Raw genomic sequence first — 14,981 nt, 5'->3', positions numbered from 1 at the left:
TCAGAGATGATAAGCATCCACAACTGCTCAATACCTCTGAAGATGAGGCTACCAGTGACATTTTCAAAAGTCAGATGAAAGCTAGATGTGAAATCAAGAATAGAACTCAGGATTCTTCACTTTTGGTCCCCTGATGTAACCACTAAAGTTGATCTCTCAATAAACTGTATTTAATGGCTTTTCATTTGATGGGATAGAAAGAAGTCTTAGACTAATGATAGGAGAGCCATGCTCCCCCATATGTTCAAACCACATTTCTTCTGTTTGGGTGGCTCTTGCCAAAGTCAATTGCATTAATATCCTTGCCAAAACTTATTTATTTATTTATTTATTTATTTATTTAACACCAAGTAGCATGGTTTTATTTTGACAGCCAGGGACACCAAGATGAAGTTGTTCTTGTGTCAGACCCAGAATTTCCTGCAGTTGGATTGCATTCTTCTCATGCCTTCTAGGAGCCTTCATTAAGAACTACCTCTTCTTTTATCCATCCTACCACCCAAGGTAATTGGTATCGTTATAAAGTGTCTGACATAACATAATTGTTATACAGTCCCTAACAGATTAACATCTTTCATTCATATTTTGAGACTGTCCCTTAGAGGACACCATGTTGTTGTCTATCAATTTGATTCAACCTGAGTGCTGGGGTAGAGTTTGGAAATCTCAGGAATAAGAGCTTGTAGGGCATGTTAAACACCACAGGTATGTAGTCACCTCCTCATGTATTTTTGTAAAATAACAATAAAATATACGTAACTAGATATAGCCTTCCTGGTGTGGGTTTGGTAAACTCCAAGAAAGTAAATAAGATTGGATGACATGGAAGTAGCAGAAACTAAACAGGGATAGGATTTATTTGCCTCCAGAATGAACGTTCCCTAGCTGTGAACTCATAGTAAAACCAGCAGGCTTACAGGAGAAGATTGCCTCTATTTGTGCATCTGAAGAAGTGAGGTTTTTACCCACGAAAATTTATGCCCAAATAAATCTGTTAGTCTTTAAGGTGCCACCAGACTCCTTGTTAGTAATGATATGGTCATGCTCTCAAAAGGCTGCAATAAAGCAGCCACCCACCAATCCGTGGGCAAATTTGTGTGGCTCACATTCTTTCTGGTGTTTGCAGCCTACCAGGCATGAAGTGGGCCATTGGAGCTTTCTTTTTGCCTGGGAATAAATAGCATTGCTCCCACACTACCAGGTTGGCTACGGAAATCCCCTGCTCTATATGCTGTTGTCTCCCTTGGCTTACGGACTGGTCAATTCCTCAGCCACTCTGAGTTTCCTGCCATATGAAGTTGACTTTTTTGGATTAACTCTTTTTGCCTGAGAAGTCTGAGTGCTGGTAAATGGGCTTGGCAGTCACTGGTGAAGTGTTTACTGGTGCTGTAGTGTTTACTGGTGCTGTAGTGGGCTTTGTTTGTTTTTTCCAGGTGCAATATACAGGCACACTGTTCTGCTTGAAAGGGACAGTAATGCCAGTAGGATTTAAGGGGCAAAAAAAAGGTAAAATTTATCTTTTATTCTTTTAACTGTAATGGAATTTTCCAGGTCCATTAATTACATTATCAAGTCAATGAACCTCTGATCAACTTTCACTACATGGTTCTGAGCAAATCTAGAAACACCACTCCCCTTTTTATTTTTTATTTTTTTAATTATATGCTTAGTAAAACAGGGGAAATAGTTTTCCACCATCCTAGAAAGAGGCCATCTCACGAAGTGTATCTCATGCACTTTAAAGCATATTTCCTATAATATAATGATATCCATATTAACTAATACCTGACTTTAAATTACTTGACAATCTTCACTCGCTTCCCACATATTCTAGGTGCTATTGTAACACAAAGACTCAATAGTAATATGCATTAGAGGTTATTCCATAATGTCTTTTTATGGGATTTCTTGGAAGTATCTGCCCCCCCCCCCCGCTCTGAGTCTAGCTTATTAGTACGCATGTGTGGCCGGTCTCCTCAGTTCCTTCTCTACTGTCCCCAGCCTGAGACGGAGCTCAGCAGACTCGTTTAGAAATCCTTTCATCTAGTTACAATTGCCTTCTAGTTAGTTAGTTTGTTGTTAGTATAGTTAGTTACCACTTTTATCTGTTACAAAAAAAAAAATTCCTGTCAACCGCAGCCACTTTAGACATGCCTGGCTCCACAGGCTTCAAGCGCTGTTCTACATGCAAGGAGGCTATCCCACTGTCAGATGGCCATTCACAATGCATAAAATGTTTGGGGGAAGCCCACATTCCCCAAAAATGTGCCCACTGCAGCAAACTTAGTTCCAGGGCACAGAAGGATAGGGAGCTTAGACTCAAACTGTTCCTCCTTCAAAAATCTCTGGGGTCAGTTTCAGACCCAGGCGCTGATTCCGGCTCCACTGCCCGCCACAGCCCCCAAGCCTCAAAAAAGCTAAAAAAATCTACAAAAAAAGGGCAACCTTCTTCACCAAAGAAGGTTATGAGGCACAAGATTTCTTCAGGCAGATCAACTGTCTCCCTGCCTGTGTTTCCATGCCTGAGCAACTTTGATGAGCCGGGCTCCTCCGGCACCGTGCGAAAACTGCCTGAGGCTGCGGCAGCGGCGCGAAGCTCCGGTGCCAAGGCTTCAGGCTTTCAGCTGCCTGCCTCTCTTCTGGCACCGTTCGGCACCACGACGGACGTGGTGCCGACATTCCACAACCTGTCTGACCCCCTGCAGGCTGATGTTGCCCTCCCAGCACTGACCACAGCACCGGCACCCGCGGAGCTGATTGGCAGTGAGCCAAGAAGCAAAACCCCGACTCAGAGGAATGTTCCCTCACTGCAACTTCCTCCTGCACAGCCTTCACCTCACGCAGGAGCCTCAGCACTTCAATTTACTCAGGCAAGAGATCTGTTGGTGTCACCTATCCTGCAGTCTCCCCTGCTGAATGCCTGTTTCTCTCCAATGGCTGAGTCAGGGTCTGAACAGCCTTCCTCCAGTGAGGAGGAAACTGGACCACAGGAGGTTTTTTCTCCGTATCAAGACTCCCATCCCGAGACCTCAGTCAACAGAGGTTATAGAAAAACTACCTCATCCTATTCTCAGGATCCTGCCCCCTGGGGGGTGAACCCCTGGATGGCACCACCTATTCCCTACCCACCACCATGGCAATATTGGGCACCATGGGCATCGTACCCTTGAGAACATACGCGCTACTCCACTTCAACCAGGCGCAACACCAGTGTAGCACCACCACCTGACGAATCTGCCAATGACACAAGGCATCAGGCAGCACCGTCACTCTTGCAGGATCAACCAAGTCCTGTTCTTATTCCAGTAGAGCTGGAGGTAACGCCTGAAGAAGCCTTACTTCCCTTTCCTCCAACACCGTCAGATGACTATGCAAAATTCCAAGACCTTTTTAAAAGAGTTGCCAGTGACTTGAGAATTAACTTGGAGAAGTACCTGAACAACAGCATGAGTTAACGGACATCCTACAGCCCTCTTCTTCCTCTAGGGTTGCATTACCAATCAACATAGCCCTTTTAGAACATGCTAAGTCCATCTGGCAGACTCCAGCTACAAGCCTACCTACCCGTAAACAAGCGGACCGGAAGTACTTCATCCCTTCTAAGGGCTCTGAATTCCTTTTTGCCCATCCGGCGCCAAACTCATTGGTAGTAGACGCAGCGAACCAAAGGACCAAACAACAGTATTCCCGCTCCACCCCGGCCAACAAGGAAAGTAAACACTTGGACCTCTTTGGTCGTAAAGTATATGCATCCTCAGCGTTACAATTTCATATAGCTAATTATACTGCAGTTCTTGCAAAATATGACCACAGAAACTATAATAAATTCATGGACTTTATTGATGACATCCCAGAACAGAAAAAACAACAATTCACAGCTCTGGTTTCCGAGGGACAGATCATATCACGTACCGCTCTTCAAGCAGCCCTCGATGTAGCCAATACTGCAACAAGATCGACCGCCACAGCAGTGGTCATGCGCCGAGGTTCCTGGCTTTCTTCCTCTTTCTTTCCTTGAGAGGTCCAGAGTACGATTGAAGATCTTCCCTTTGACGGTGAAAAACTTTTTGCTTCCAGCACGAACGACGTGCTTCACTCAGTGAAACACTCAAGGGCAACCCTCCGGTCCTTAGGTTTCCAGACACCTACAACCAGAAGATGACAATATAGATATCAACCTTACCAACGCCCACGCTACCCCACATATACACAACACTTCCACAGAGCACAGGAGCAACAACAGCAACAGCAATGCCAGAGACCGAGATTCCAGCGTCATCGTCCCAATTCTGTGGGGGCGCCTCAACCCCCTCCAACTAATAAGCAGATTTGAAGTCTTGGTTGAGGGTTCAGAAAACAGTGTTCCCACTTCAGCCAGCACACCTATTTTTGGACACCGCCTAGGACCATTCTCCCATCAATGGCAGAACATTACCTCCGACAAGTGGGTTATAGAGGTCGTTACAATTTGATATGCCATCCCCTTCCTCGCCTTGCCTCCCACCCACCAACCCTTCCCGTCCCTCTTCAGGGACCCTTCTCACGAGCAACTACTCCACCAAGAAGTGCAACATCTCCTTCAACTGGGAGCAATAGAAATTGTGCCAGAATGACACAAAGGGAAGGGCTTTTACTCCCATTATTTCTTAACAGAAAAGAAAATGGGGGGATGGCGACCAATCCTCGACCTCAGGTGGCTCAACAAATTTGTCAAAAAGCAAAAGTTCAAGATGGTTACTCTCACCACCATAATCCCAGCGCTGGAGCAGGGTGATTGGTTTTCAGCCCTCAATCTACAGGAAGCCTATACACCCGGCCCACAGATGCTTCCTACATTTTACCCTTGGCTCAACACATTTTCAATACAGGGTTCTCCCCTTCGGATTGTCCACGGCCCCCCGTGTTTTTTCCAAGATCCTAGCCATAGTCACGGCCTACCTCAGGAAACAAGGGGTCGTAATATTTCCTTACCTCGATGATTGCCTCCTCAAAGCCTCAACGTTGGACGAAGCTCTCCGATTCACGCGACTTACCATCGATTGTTTCCTATCTCTAGGCCTGCAAATAAACAGAAACAAATCCACATTATGCCCCACACAACATCTGGAGTTCATAGGAGTATACCTCGACTCCCGGATGGGATTGGCATCTCTCCCACCCGACCGCTTCAACTCCATAAGCCTACTGGCCACAAAACTTCGCAACAGTCCCCAGGTCACTGCCTGAGACTGTCTACAAATACTAGGTCACATGGCCTCATGCACCTTTGTGGTCCAAAATGCACGACTCTACATGAGGTGCTTCTAAGCATGGTTGGCCACGGTTTACAGACCGAATGTGCACTCTCTAAACAAGACTCTCTCCATACCCTTCCAAGTCAAAGATTCTCTACTGTGGTGGACAGTTCACTCCAACTTCTGCTCTGGAGTCCCCTTTCTTCAGGAGGCTACATCCCTCATACTGACTACCGATGCATCTCTGACAGGATGGGGTGCACATATGTCTCACTACACAGTCCAGGGACTATGGTCTTCAACCAAAACCTCTCTGCACATAAATGTCCTAGAACTTCGAGCCATACGCAATGCATACCGTCACTTACTCCCACTAATCAGGAATCACCATGTACGCATAATGACAGACAACATTGCATGCATGTTCTATGTAAACAGGCAGGGAGGGGCTCGCTCCCACTCGCTTTGCACAGAGGCTATGAAGCTCTGGAATTGGTGCCTTGTGAACAACATCTGGATATCAGCTGCCTATCTTCCCGGACTGATGAACACCACAGCGGACGAACTAAGCAGACGCTTTCCCTGGGATCACGAATGGGAGATAGATGAGAGAACCATTTACAACATATTCCGCATTTGGGGTCCCCCAACCATAGACCTTTTTGCAACTGCGAAAAACATGAAATGTCCCGACTTTTGCTCCAGAGCGGGACTGGGCAAACATTCCCTGGGAGACGCATTCATGATTCCATCAAAACTTACTCTATGCGTTTCCCCCGATACCGGTTCTCAACAGAGTCCTGATAAAAATACGAACAGACCGTGCCAAGGTGATCCTGATTGCCCCGTCATGGCCCAATTTCATTGCCTCTCATCCCGAACCTCCTATCACAGCAACACGGCTGATTTCTCCACCCCAACCTGTCCATGCTTCACCTCAAAGCCTGGTTCCTACATGGTTCTCCCAAAACGAACTAGATTGCTCTGAACAAGTTCAAAGAGTGCTCCTACATATCAGAACACAATCTACTCGCACCAGCTATCTACGAAAGTGGAAACGATTCACACATTAGTGCTCAGCTAAACAACTTTGTCCCACGTCGGTACCTCTCCCGCTCATACTTGACTACCTATTGGACCTTAAGCGATCCAGCCTTTCTTTCAGCTCCATCAAAGTCCATTTAGCTGCTATTACAACCTTTCATGACAAAATTGATGATACCTCTGTTTTTGCTCATCCAATCACCAAACGTTTCCTCAAGGGACTCCAAGCCCTATACCCAGCCATTAAACCACCTACCACTCCGTGGGACCTTCATTTAGTACTATCTTGCTTAACTCAACAACCATTTGAACCCCTAGTCACATGCTCCCTTTTACACCTTTTGATGAAAACAGCATTTTTAGTGGCAATTACCTCCGCCAGACGTGCAGGAGAAATAGCAGCTCTTATGGCAGACCCACCATATACGCTATTTTTCAAGGACAAGGTTACTCTCAGATTACACCCCAAATTCCTTCCAAAGGTGCACTCCTCATTCCACATTAATGAGCCGATACACCTACCAACCTTTTCTCCGAAACCACATGCGAATTCGTTCAAAGCCACAATGCATACATTAGATGTACGCAGGGCCTTGTCCTTCTATTTGGATAGAACCAAACCCTTTAGAAACTCTTCTAGACTCTTTGTCTCCATCACGGAGCGTTCCAAAGGGACTCCGATTTCTACCCAGCAACTGTCAAACTGGATTTCTCAGTGGATCCGGTTGTGCTATCAGATGAAGAAGGTTACACCTCCAGCTGGCATCAGAACTCACTCCACTAGATTTCTGGCTACCTCTGTAGCTTTCTTACGCAAAGTTCTCCTGGCTGACATCTGTAAAGCAGCCACTTGGTCCTCTGAACACACATTTGTTAAACACCATGCCCTTACTCAAGACCCTCTCTCTGATATACGTCTGGGCAGGGCTGTACTATCTACGGCATTCCTATCAGATCCAAAGTCCCTATCTCCTTGAGACACACTGCTTTTAAGTCACCTGGAGTGGAGCACCCACAGGGACATCTCTCTCTCTCGAAGAGGTTACTCACCTTGTGCAGTAACTGACGTTCTTCGAGATGAGTGTCCCTGTGGGTGCTCCACTACCCACCCTCCTCCCCTCTACTTCGGAGTTGGGGTAGCCTCGGTTGTAGAGAAGGAACTGAGGAGACCGGCCACGCATGCGTACTATTAAGCTAGACTCAGAGCGGGGGGGGGGGCAGCCTCTGCGCATGTGTGGCCAGTACGAGTACTGCTATAAAAATCTCAGAGCAAAGGCACAGGGACGCACCAACACCTGGAGCGGAGCACCCACAGGGACACTCATCTCGAAGAACGTCAGTTACTGCACTGGGTGAGTAACCTCCTCTTATGACACATATCAGGTGAGATTCCCCCAAACGTGCCTTTCATAGTAGCAGTCATGACCATCTTTGGATGCTGCAATTCAAATAAATGTCACAGAGAAAACATATAAGAGGCATAGTGCCTTTATACCAATTTGCAGTGACAATATTGGAGTTTAACTTCTGAGAGTGGTAAGCAGACTAAAATCTTAGCTAGATAGCTGTAGGCAGAATGTTTAAAAAGCTACAGATGAACATTTCTAAGGCAGAACTTCTTAGTGATAAAGAAGAGGTATCTCTTCAATCCAGAATGAATACTGATTTTTAAATTATTTTAACTTGCAATTTAAATCACACTGGATATAGTTTCACTAGTTTTCCAAAAATTGCCAAATTGTTTTTCTGTCTGCAAATATGTACAGGGTGTTGATCTTTCAGTGTGAACAGAACCCATGAAATAGCTACGCTAATTAAGATGAAAGTTTTTTTTCCCGAATAGGTGTGCTCCTGGAATCATTTCAGGTGGGCATGTAAATCCAGGGTCATGTCAGACCTCCCTCTGCTCAGTGACACAAAGGAGTGAGAGTAGTGATGTCCAAATATCTCAGAAAGATAGGAGGAAAGCCAATGGGATTCCCACTCTTTTCAAGCCTGCAAAAGTCAATTCATATGAACATCACCTGGTTGAGCTTTGTGGCATGGCTAACTAGTTGGGTGGGGGATTGGAGGAGGAGAAGCCATCTGTGCAGTAGGAGACTTGTGCAGATAAAGTTCTGTCTAGGTTTTCATATTACACCATTCACTGTATTGGTGCAGACTATGCCACCATTAACTCCTGCCGAGTCCTGTTATGCACCATCTGTCCCAATACTTGACAAGTATCCTCTAATAAAAAAAATTGCAAATTTGCATTTACTCAGACACAAACTTCCCAAGCATGTGCCTTCCCATGCCTCCTAATTAGCATTTGACCACACATTTGCCTACATAATTTAATATGGTATGACTGATTGTGACTGACAACCTTTGCTCAAGAGCTTGGAACAACAGAGGTGATGTGGAGCAGGACTGAGATGCATTGTTGATAAAGCTTGCACTGAATTTCCTTCTGCGATACTTGGCCTTGGTCAGTGCTTTGTGAGCCGCAGATTCTCACATGTACATTAAAAAAAAAAAAAAGAAAATATAGCAAATTGACATTTCTAGCAGAGGTTACAACATGGAAAAGGGCCATTTGGCATGATGGAGGCAAACATTTTCAGCATCTCCACACATATTCTTAACTGAAAATTTACCTGGCTCAATCTGTTTCAGTTACAACAGAAACTTTTATGTCAGAAACTGAGGAACCAGGAAATCCATTCCCAACACAGAACATACCTTTAAAATCATTAAATGAATGCGACTGCACATTAACTGGAACAGCAATATATTCATCCGCAGTATTTAGAAACCTTGTAACCTTACGTTCTACCTGCATAGTGGAATAACTCTTAACGTTATCATATTTAGGATCTCTGGCTTGCTCATGTGTAAGCTCTCTCATTTTCTGTTATAAGAAACATTCCTAGTTCAAGCAACATTAGCACACCTTCTGGATTCTCTGCATATTTTCAGTTTATAAAAGAAGCTCCATTGTCCTAGTTCTTTTTGATGTAGCAAGGGAAAGAAAAATCTGTTCTCTCTTCTACCCACTATAAAAAGAGAGACAAAAGTGTGGGGAACTGATGAAATACAGTATTGCAAACCATTTTTGAAGTCAGTGTAAATGAGAAAAGAATATAATGTAAAAGATCACACAGGCTTTTGGCTGGGGATATATCAAAGCAATTGTTGGATGACAAGAAGGACAAAAGGAAGAACGAGAGATCTTTTAACAAATTATATCACACCCATTCTCATGCAAAACTAGGCAGGTTTTGTCTTCCTCCTAGCTACTTAACAATTTTGAGCCATTGGCACTAGGCCAAGACAGAGAGGAATAGATATCTGCACATACCTGTAGTGCAGTGGCAAGGCTTACATGCCATCCAATCAAACTGCCTTGCAAGAATGTCAGAGATGAAGAGGGAAATATTGTTTGCACTAAGAAGTGTCTAATAGGTTGTTTCATTTTTGCTTTGTTCCAATGAAAGCACCTATTAACCAGTGAAAATCTAAGTTGTATTCACTTTTCATGAGTGACTGTAATACTTTAGCCTTAATACTTTGCACTCATTATGCTTTCCCCCCCAAGGTTTTCAAAGTAACCCATCAGAGGATACATCTGAGGCAGAAATCAGAGCTCCATGTCACACATTGTGTCATTGGCAGAGTTGAGAAGTGAACCCTTGTCTCAAGTCCTTTGTTTAGTCTAACCACTACAGCACACTATATACCAGGTACTGTAATGTATTATCTAATATCTAGACATTCAGCATATCTTTAATTGTTCATTTTATGAATGGCACTAAAATAGAGCTTTTACATTTCCCAAACGTTACACAGACATTAGTTTAGGTAAAATCAAAACTTCACATTATACTCACAGTTCCATTTACTACAAATTTCTCTTATTGGATACCAGATGGTAATAAGAATTTAAACTTTCTAATAGCCCTGTAGTTAACTCTTATTTTTCTTTCTTAATAAGTTGTTTCATTCATGGATTGCCTACTCTTAAAAAAATATGCCAGAAGAAATCTGCAATAATTTGTATCCCTAGGCATCATACCTTTAGAGAGGTAAGTCAATCATATGTATTCTGTGCTAATACCAGGGGTGCTTTTTATTTTGCAGAATCTCATTATTTGGGTTTTGATTTTGCAAAACCAGAACCACGCGTGGTTTCAAACCAAGTTGTATTTCATCCACACCCTTACAGTTCCGGTAGGGGAGGTGGTTTCCAGATAAGTAGTTTGTTCCAGTTTTGGTTTCTCTTTAATTAAAAAAACTTATTGTGTCATTCAGAGGGATCATTTATTTACACAGGGCCAGATTCTGATCTCTGTTACACCAAATTAAATCCAGTATAACAATTAGTTTCACTTGTGTTTCTCCAAATTTACACTGATATAACAGATCTTTCAAAATCTAGCCAATAGATTCTTATACTGTCCATTAGGCATTCATAACACAGTTTTCATCTCTCCTGAATTTGCTTATTCCAATTTTTTCCACATTATACCGGTATGGTAAGTGATTACTGTAAATAGCTAGGCCCTGTACCCTGGAATCCTCTAGATCAGGGAAGAAATAGTTAATTGCAGAAAAAAGAAATATTACAAAAATATGTAATCCACCTGCATACAGCAGACCTACCTATCTCAGTGACTGATCTGTAGTCTTCACGCTAAATTATTATCTACTTTCTCTGCATCTCCTTTTGGTCAACAAATGGCCTACATACTTTGCCAAATGATTCAATAACTGTTAGCCAAGAGACCTGGGATCTATTCCTGGTTCCAGCATTGACTCACTTAACCTCCCTGTGCATTGGTTTCCCTATGCCACTCACCTTTGTAAAGCACTTTAAGAACTGCTGAGGAATGCTGCTATATATGCATGCTAATTACTTTATCATTTCTTTTCCTTAGTTCCAAATGCCAATTTGCTCCAACTGTGACCATTATGTATGAATGGGCATCTGAATCCTCCTCCATGGCTGAACTATAACACAGCTGTTGTATCTGTAAAGAATAATCCTTCCATTTATTTATTTTCTTCATCTTGGGTGAAAAGCCATCTCTCTGAGCAACATCAGTAACATCTACTTAAAGTGGTGTCTACACCATGCTACATCAGCGGGAGACGCTTTCCTGTCAACATAGCTTTCATCTCTCATTGAGGGGGAGTAATTAAGTCGACGGGAAAGCACCAATGTAGCACAGAAGTATAGACTAACCCTAAGACAAAGCGTGGATTTGATATGTCCTTCAAAGCCTGTTAAACTCAATGGACATCTTTCAACTGACCTCAGTGGTCTTCGGGTCAGTCCCTAAATCCTGTACTTAGCATCATAGACTCAGTGTTCTAATAGATCTTTTCCAATTATGTCTGTTATTAGCTAAATACTTGCCTGGCACACCCAGCACTACCTGCAAGGGAGTCTGACAGAATATTAAAGTCTAAACCCTGTTTAGTCTGCTTATACGCATTCCTCCTGGCTGGGCATGACGAGAGAACATGATATAGCATGCCACTCTGAGCACACTCCCTGTAAAATAATGGGGAATAGTTTTTACTGACCACGTTTAATCTAATACGCATACAGCACATCCTTGTTGTTGTTGTTAGTTTACATTGTATCTCACTGTATGACAGGGTTATTGAGCTCCCAAATATCCATTCATTCATCTAGTTCCATTTCATCTTAAGGTCTCAAAGCCATGTGACAATACAGTTCAGCTCTGCAGCCAATCCTAACTGGCATAGCATTTTGTAAATTCACCTTATGTGTTGGACTCGTGGAGTTTGCAGGAGCTTATGTTTCTGTGCCAGAGGGAGGGTCACAGCTAATGTCTGATATAACTTTAGCTAGTGTCAAAACTGCATATCTATAAGGTGATGTGCCTGCTCTGAGCTCCATTTTAATGACAACAGAATTCGGGACTTAGTAAATTATTGTTTCCATTTGTTTTTCTCTCAAGTGTTCTGCAGGTAAAAGCCTGTTTGGTTTTATCCCTACATTTTCTCAGTGTGCAGTCTCTTCCCTCAGGCACATAAATACATTTTAAACTTTTTTTCTCCATTCTGCCTTTTTATTCTTCTCTTTGCCTAGTTACTTTCTGTCCTATCCTTCCCATTTCTTTTGGTCTGCCTTTCCTTCCCCACCTGAGAACAACTCATGTGTTATTTCAGACAGAGTCAACTAACCCTCGAAACTTCTCTCTCTTAGCTCAGAACTTTCCTTCCTCAAGGCCATGTTGGATACATTCTGCCCTACTTGGCAGGGTTTCAGGAGCCCTACATTCTAAGAACCAACATTTGTAGTCCAACTGTGAAATCCTAACTTCAATGGAAATTTTCAGAATTCTAACTCTACTGTTCTATTGCTCCTCTTGTTTAAAAGGATACTTCACTACACAGTGATCTGGTTTAGCCCACAATAGGTTAGAAGTTGAAGTTTCACTGCAAAATAATATTTCCTGGGATGCCCACTCCCCATCCATCAGTTCCATTTTGAAGTGACTTCAACCATATTCAGGGCTTCTTGCTCGGGTTGCCAGGTGTCCATTTTTTGACCGGAATGCCCGGTCAAAAATGGACCCCAGAGGCTCCAGCCGGCACCGGCGACTGGGCCGTTAGAATTCTGGTCAGCGGTGCAGCGAGGGCCCGGGGCTAATGCAGGCTTCTTATCTGCATTGGGTCTGCGCAGCTCCCGGAAGCATCCACCAGATCCCTGTGGCCCGTAGGCACAGGGAGGCTCCACGTGCTACCCCCACCCAAGTGCCGGGTCCACAGCTCCCATTGGCCGGGAACTGTGACCAGTGGGAGCTGCATGGGGGGTACCTGTGGGTGTGAGGGCAGCATGTGGCTCTGCGGAGCCTCCCTGGCCACCCATGCGTCTAGGGACCCCAGGAACGTGGCAACTACTTCCTGGGAGCCGTAGTAAGCGCCGCCAGGACTCCGCACCCCCTCCTCCACTACAATCCCCTGCCCCAGTCCAGAGGCCCCTCCCACACCCAAACTCCCTCCCAGAGCCTGCACCCCATACCCCCTCCAAGCCAACCCACTCCCCCACCCATAAGCCCTCTCCTGCACCCCAAACCCCTCATCCCTGCCCCCACCCCAGAGCCCGCACCCCCAGCCGGAGCCCTCACCCCCCCCCATACACACCACAACCCCCTGCCCCAGCCCAGTGAAAGTGAGTGAGGGTGGGGGAGAGCAAGCTATGGAAGAAGGGGGATGGAGTGAGCGGGGGCAGAGCCTCAGAGATGGGGTGGGGCAGGGATGTTCGGTTATCTTCTATTAGAAAGTTGGCGACACTACTTCTTGTTAATCTCTTCCTTCCACCCGTTACTGTTTTTTGCCTCCCCTCCAAGAACTCATGTCTGAGTTGATTGATCATTATGGATGTATGAAATATGTCTGGGTGCTTTTCAACAATATGCGTACACTATGTCTAGCTAGCTGCTTTTAAAAGATAGTGACAGTTTTCTAGGAGAAGTAGGCTATCCAAAGGACCATTAATGGGTATTCCACTGCTCACAATCTCTCCAAATTCTTTTTCATCTTGGAATATGACCTTTTTTCTTTAAAGTCCTGATTCTGCATTATTAAAATCATTGGGATTTTTGCCAGAATAGGATCAAGCCATAAAATACGACTCATAATAGAGGAAACATTACAATTGTGTCAAATTTGTCACCCAAATCCACTTACAATGCAGTCACATCTTTCTGAAAACCATTCTTGCCCTATTTGTTAGTTACTGGTATCTGTGTTTAATAGACTTTTGCTCCTTTCCAGTCCATAGCATCTTCCAACTAGCTCATTGGATCAAGTTGTAATAATGCTGTATTTGTAACACTATGTTAATTTCTATGGCAACACAATGCAATATCACAAATGTAGGATTATGGTTGTCAGGGAATAAGTTCTTATCTAAGCACAAAAATGTCAGATAATAAATTACAAATGGAATATAGAAAAAGATGGGCCAGCTAAATTATTTTGCATATAAATATAGAGAAATCGGTCTTAAGTGACCACCCAAGAGATCAACAAAGATTGGTCGCCTAGCAGTGGATGCCTTTAATTGCCAGTCAAATAAAACTGCACTAGAAAGCTGAGGGATACTTTTTAAAATGGTCAATTAAGGTAAGAGGCTTCTTTCTGGAAGTTGGATCCTTGGGACAAGTGGCAGGATATTCTCCTGTTGAGGGACTCCAGTATGAAAATCACACTTTAACAGAAGAACTTTGAAGGGGAATTTTTTTTTAACGCAGACTATTTTCTCTTACTAAATTTAACTCTCACTGACCTTGAGGAATGCTATGGAATTGTCCACAACACAGACCCTGTAAGGAATCTTTCAGGAGTGGATTTGGGATCATTGTGACCAGGTGTCCTTTGTACAGAATCTGTGAGAGTTTCCCTAGAAAAGGGTTATTTAGCAGGGCAGCATCTACCTAACCTCACTGCACTACTATTCCTTTTCTGCACCTTTTGAATAGTAAACACTGTAGCCAAAATCTTAGCCTGAAAGAAGCAATAAATTCCATTTGGTTTGTGTGATTACAATTAGAAATCTGCCAAACTACTCAGATGTTGCTTGTGTATTTATTTCAATAAGTGTTAATAAGTGTTCTTGACTTGTTTTCAGCCTGGCATGTATGAAATAAGATAAATATTTTAATGTGCAGAACAACTCTGGGA

General features: G+C 43.7%; 1 long non-coding RNA gene across 1 annotated transcript; it reads left to right on the top strand.

The window, feature by feature from the left end:
• Nucleotides 1–584: 584 nt before the first annotated feature.
• Nucleotides 585–14,744, top strand: LOC135972498 (uncharacterized). The gene is made up of 5 exons (XR_010588958.1): nt 585–705; nt 1,434–1,506; nt 9,859–10,003; nt 10,255–10,345; nt 11,198–14,744. It is a non-coding gene; the product is annotated as an uncharacterized LOC135972498 (long non-coding RNA).
• Nucleotides 14,745–14,981: the final 237 nt, after the last annotated feature.

This window comes from Chrysemys picta, chromosome 6 (genome assembly GCF_011386835.1).
Source record: "Chrysemys picta bellii isolate R12L10 chromosome 6, ASM1138683v2, whole genome shotgun sequence".
NCBI lineage: Eukaryota > Metazoa > Chordata > Testudines > Emydidae > Chrysemys > Chrysemys picta.
Note: the sequence above shows the minus strand (reverse complement) of the source record. Positions and strands in the feature narration are given on the sequence as shown.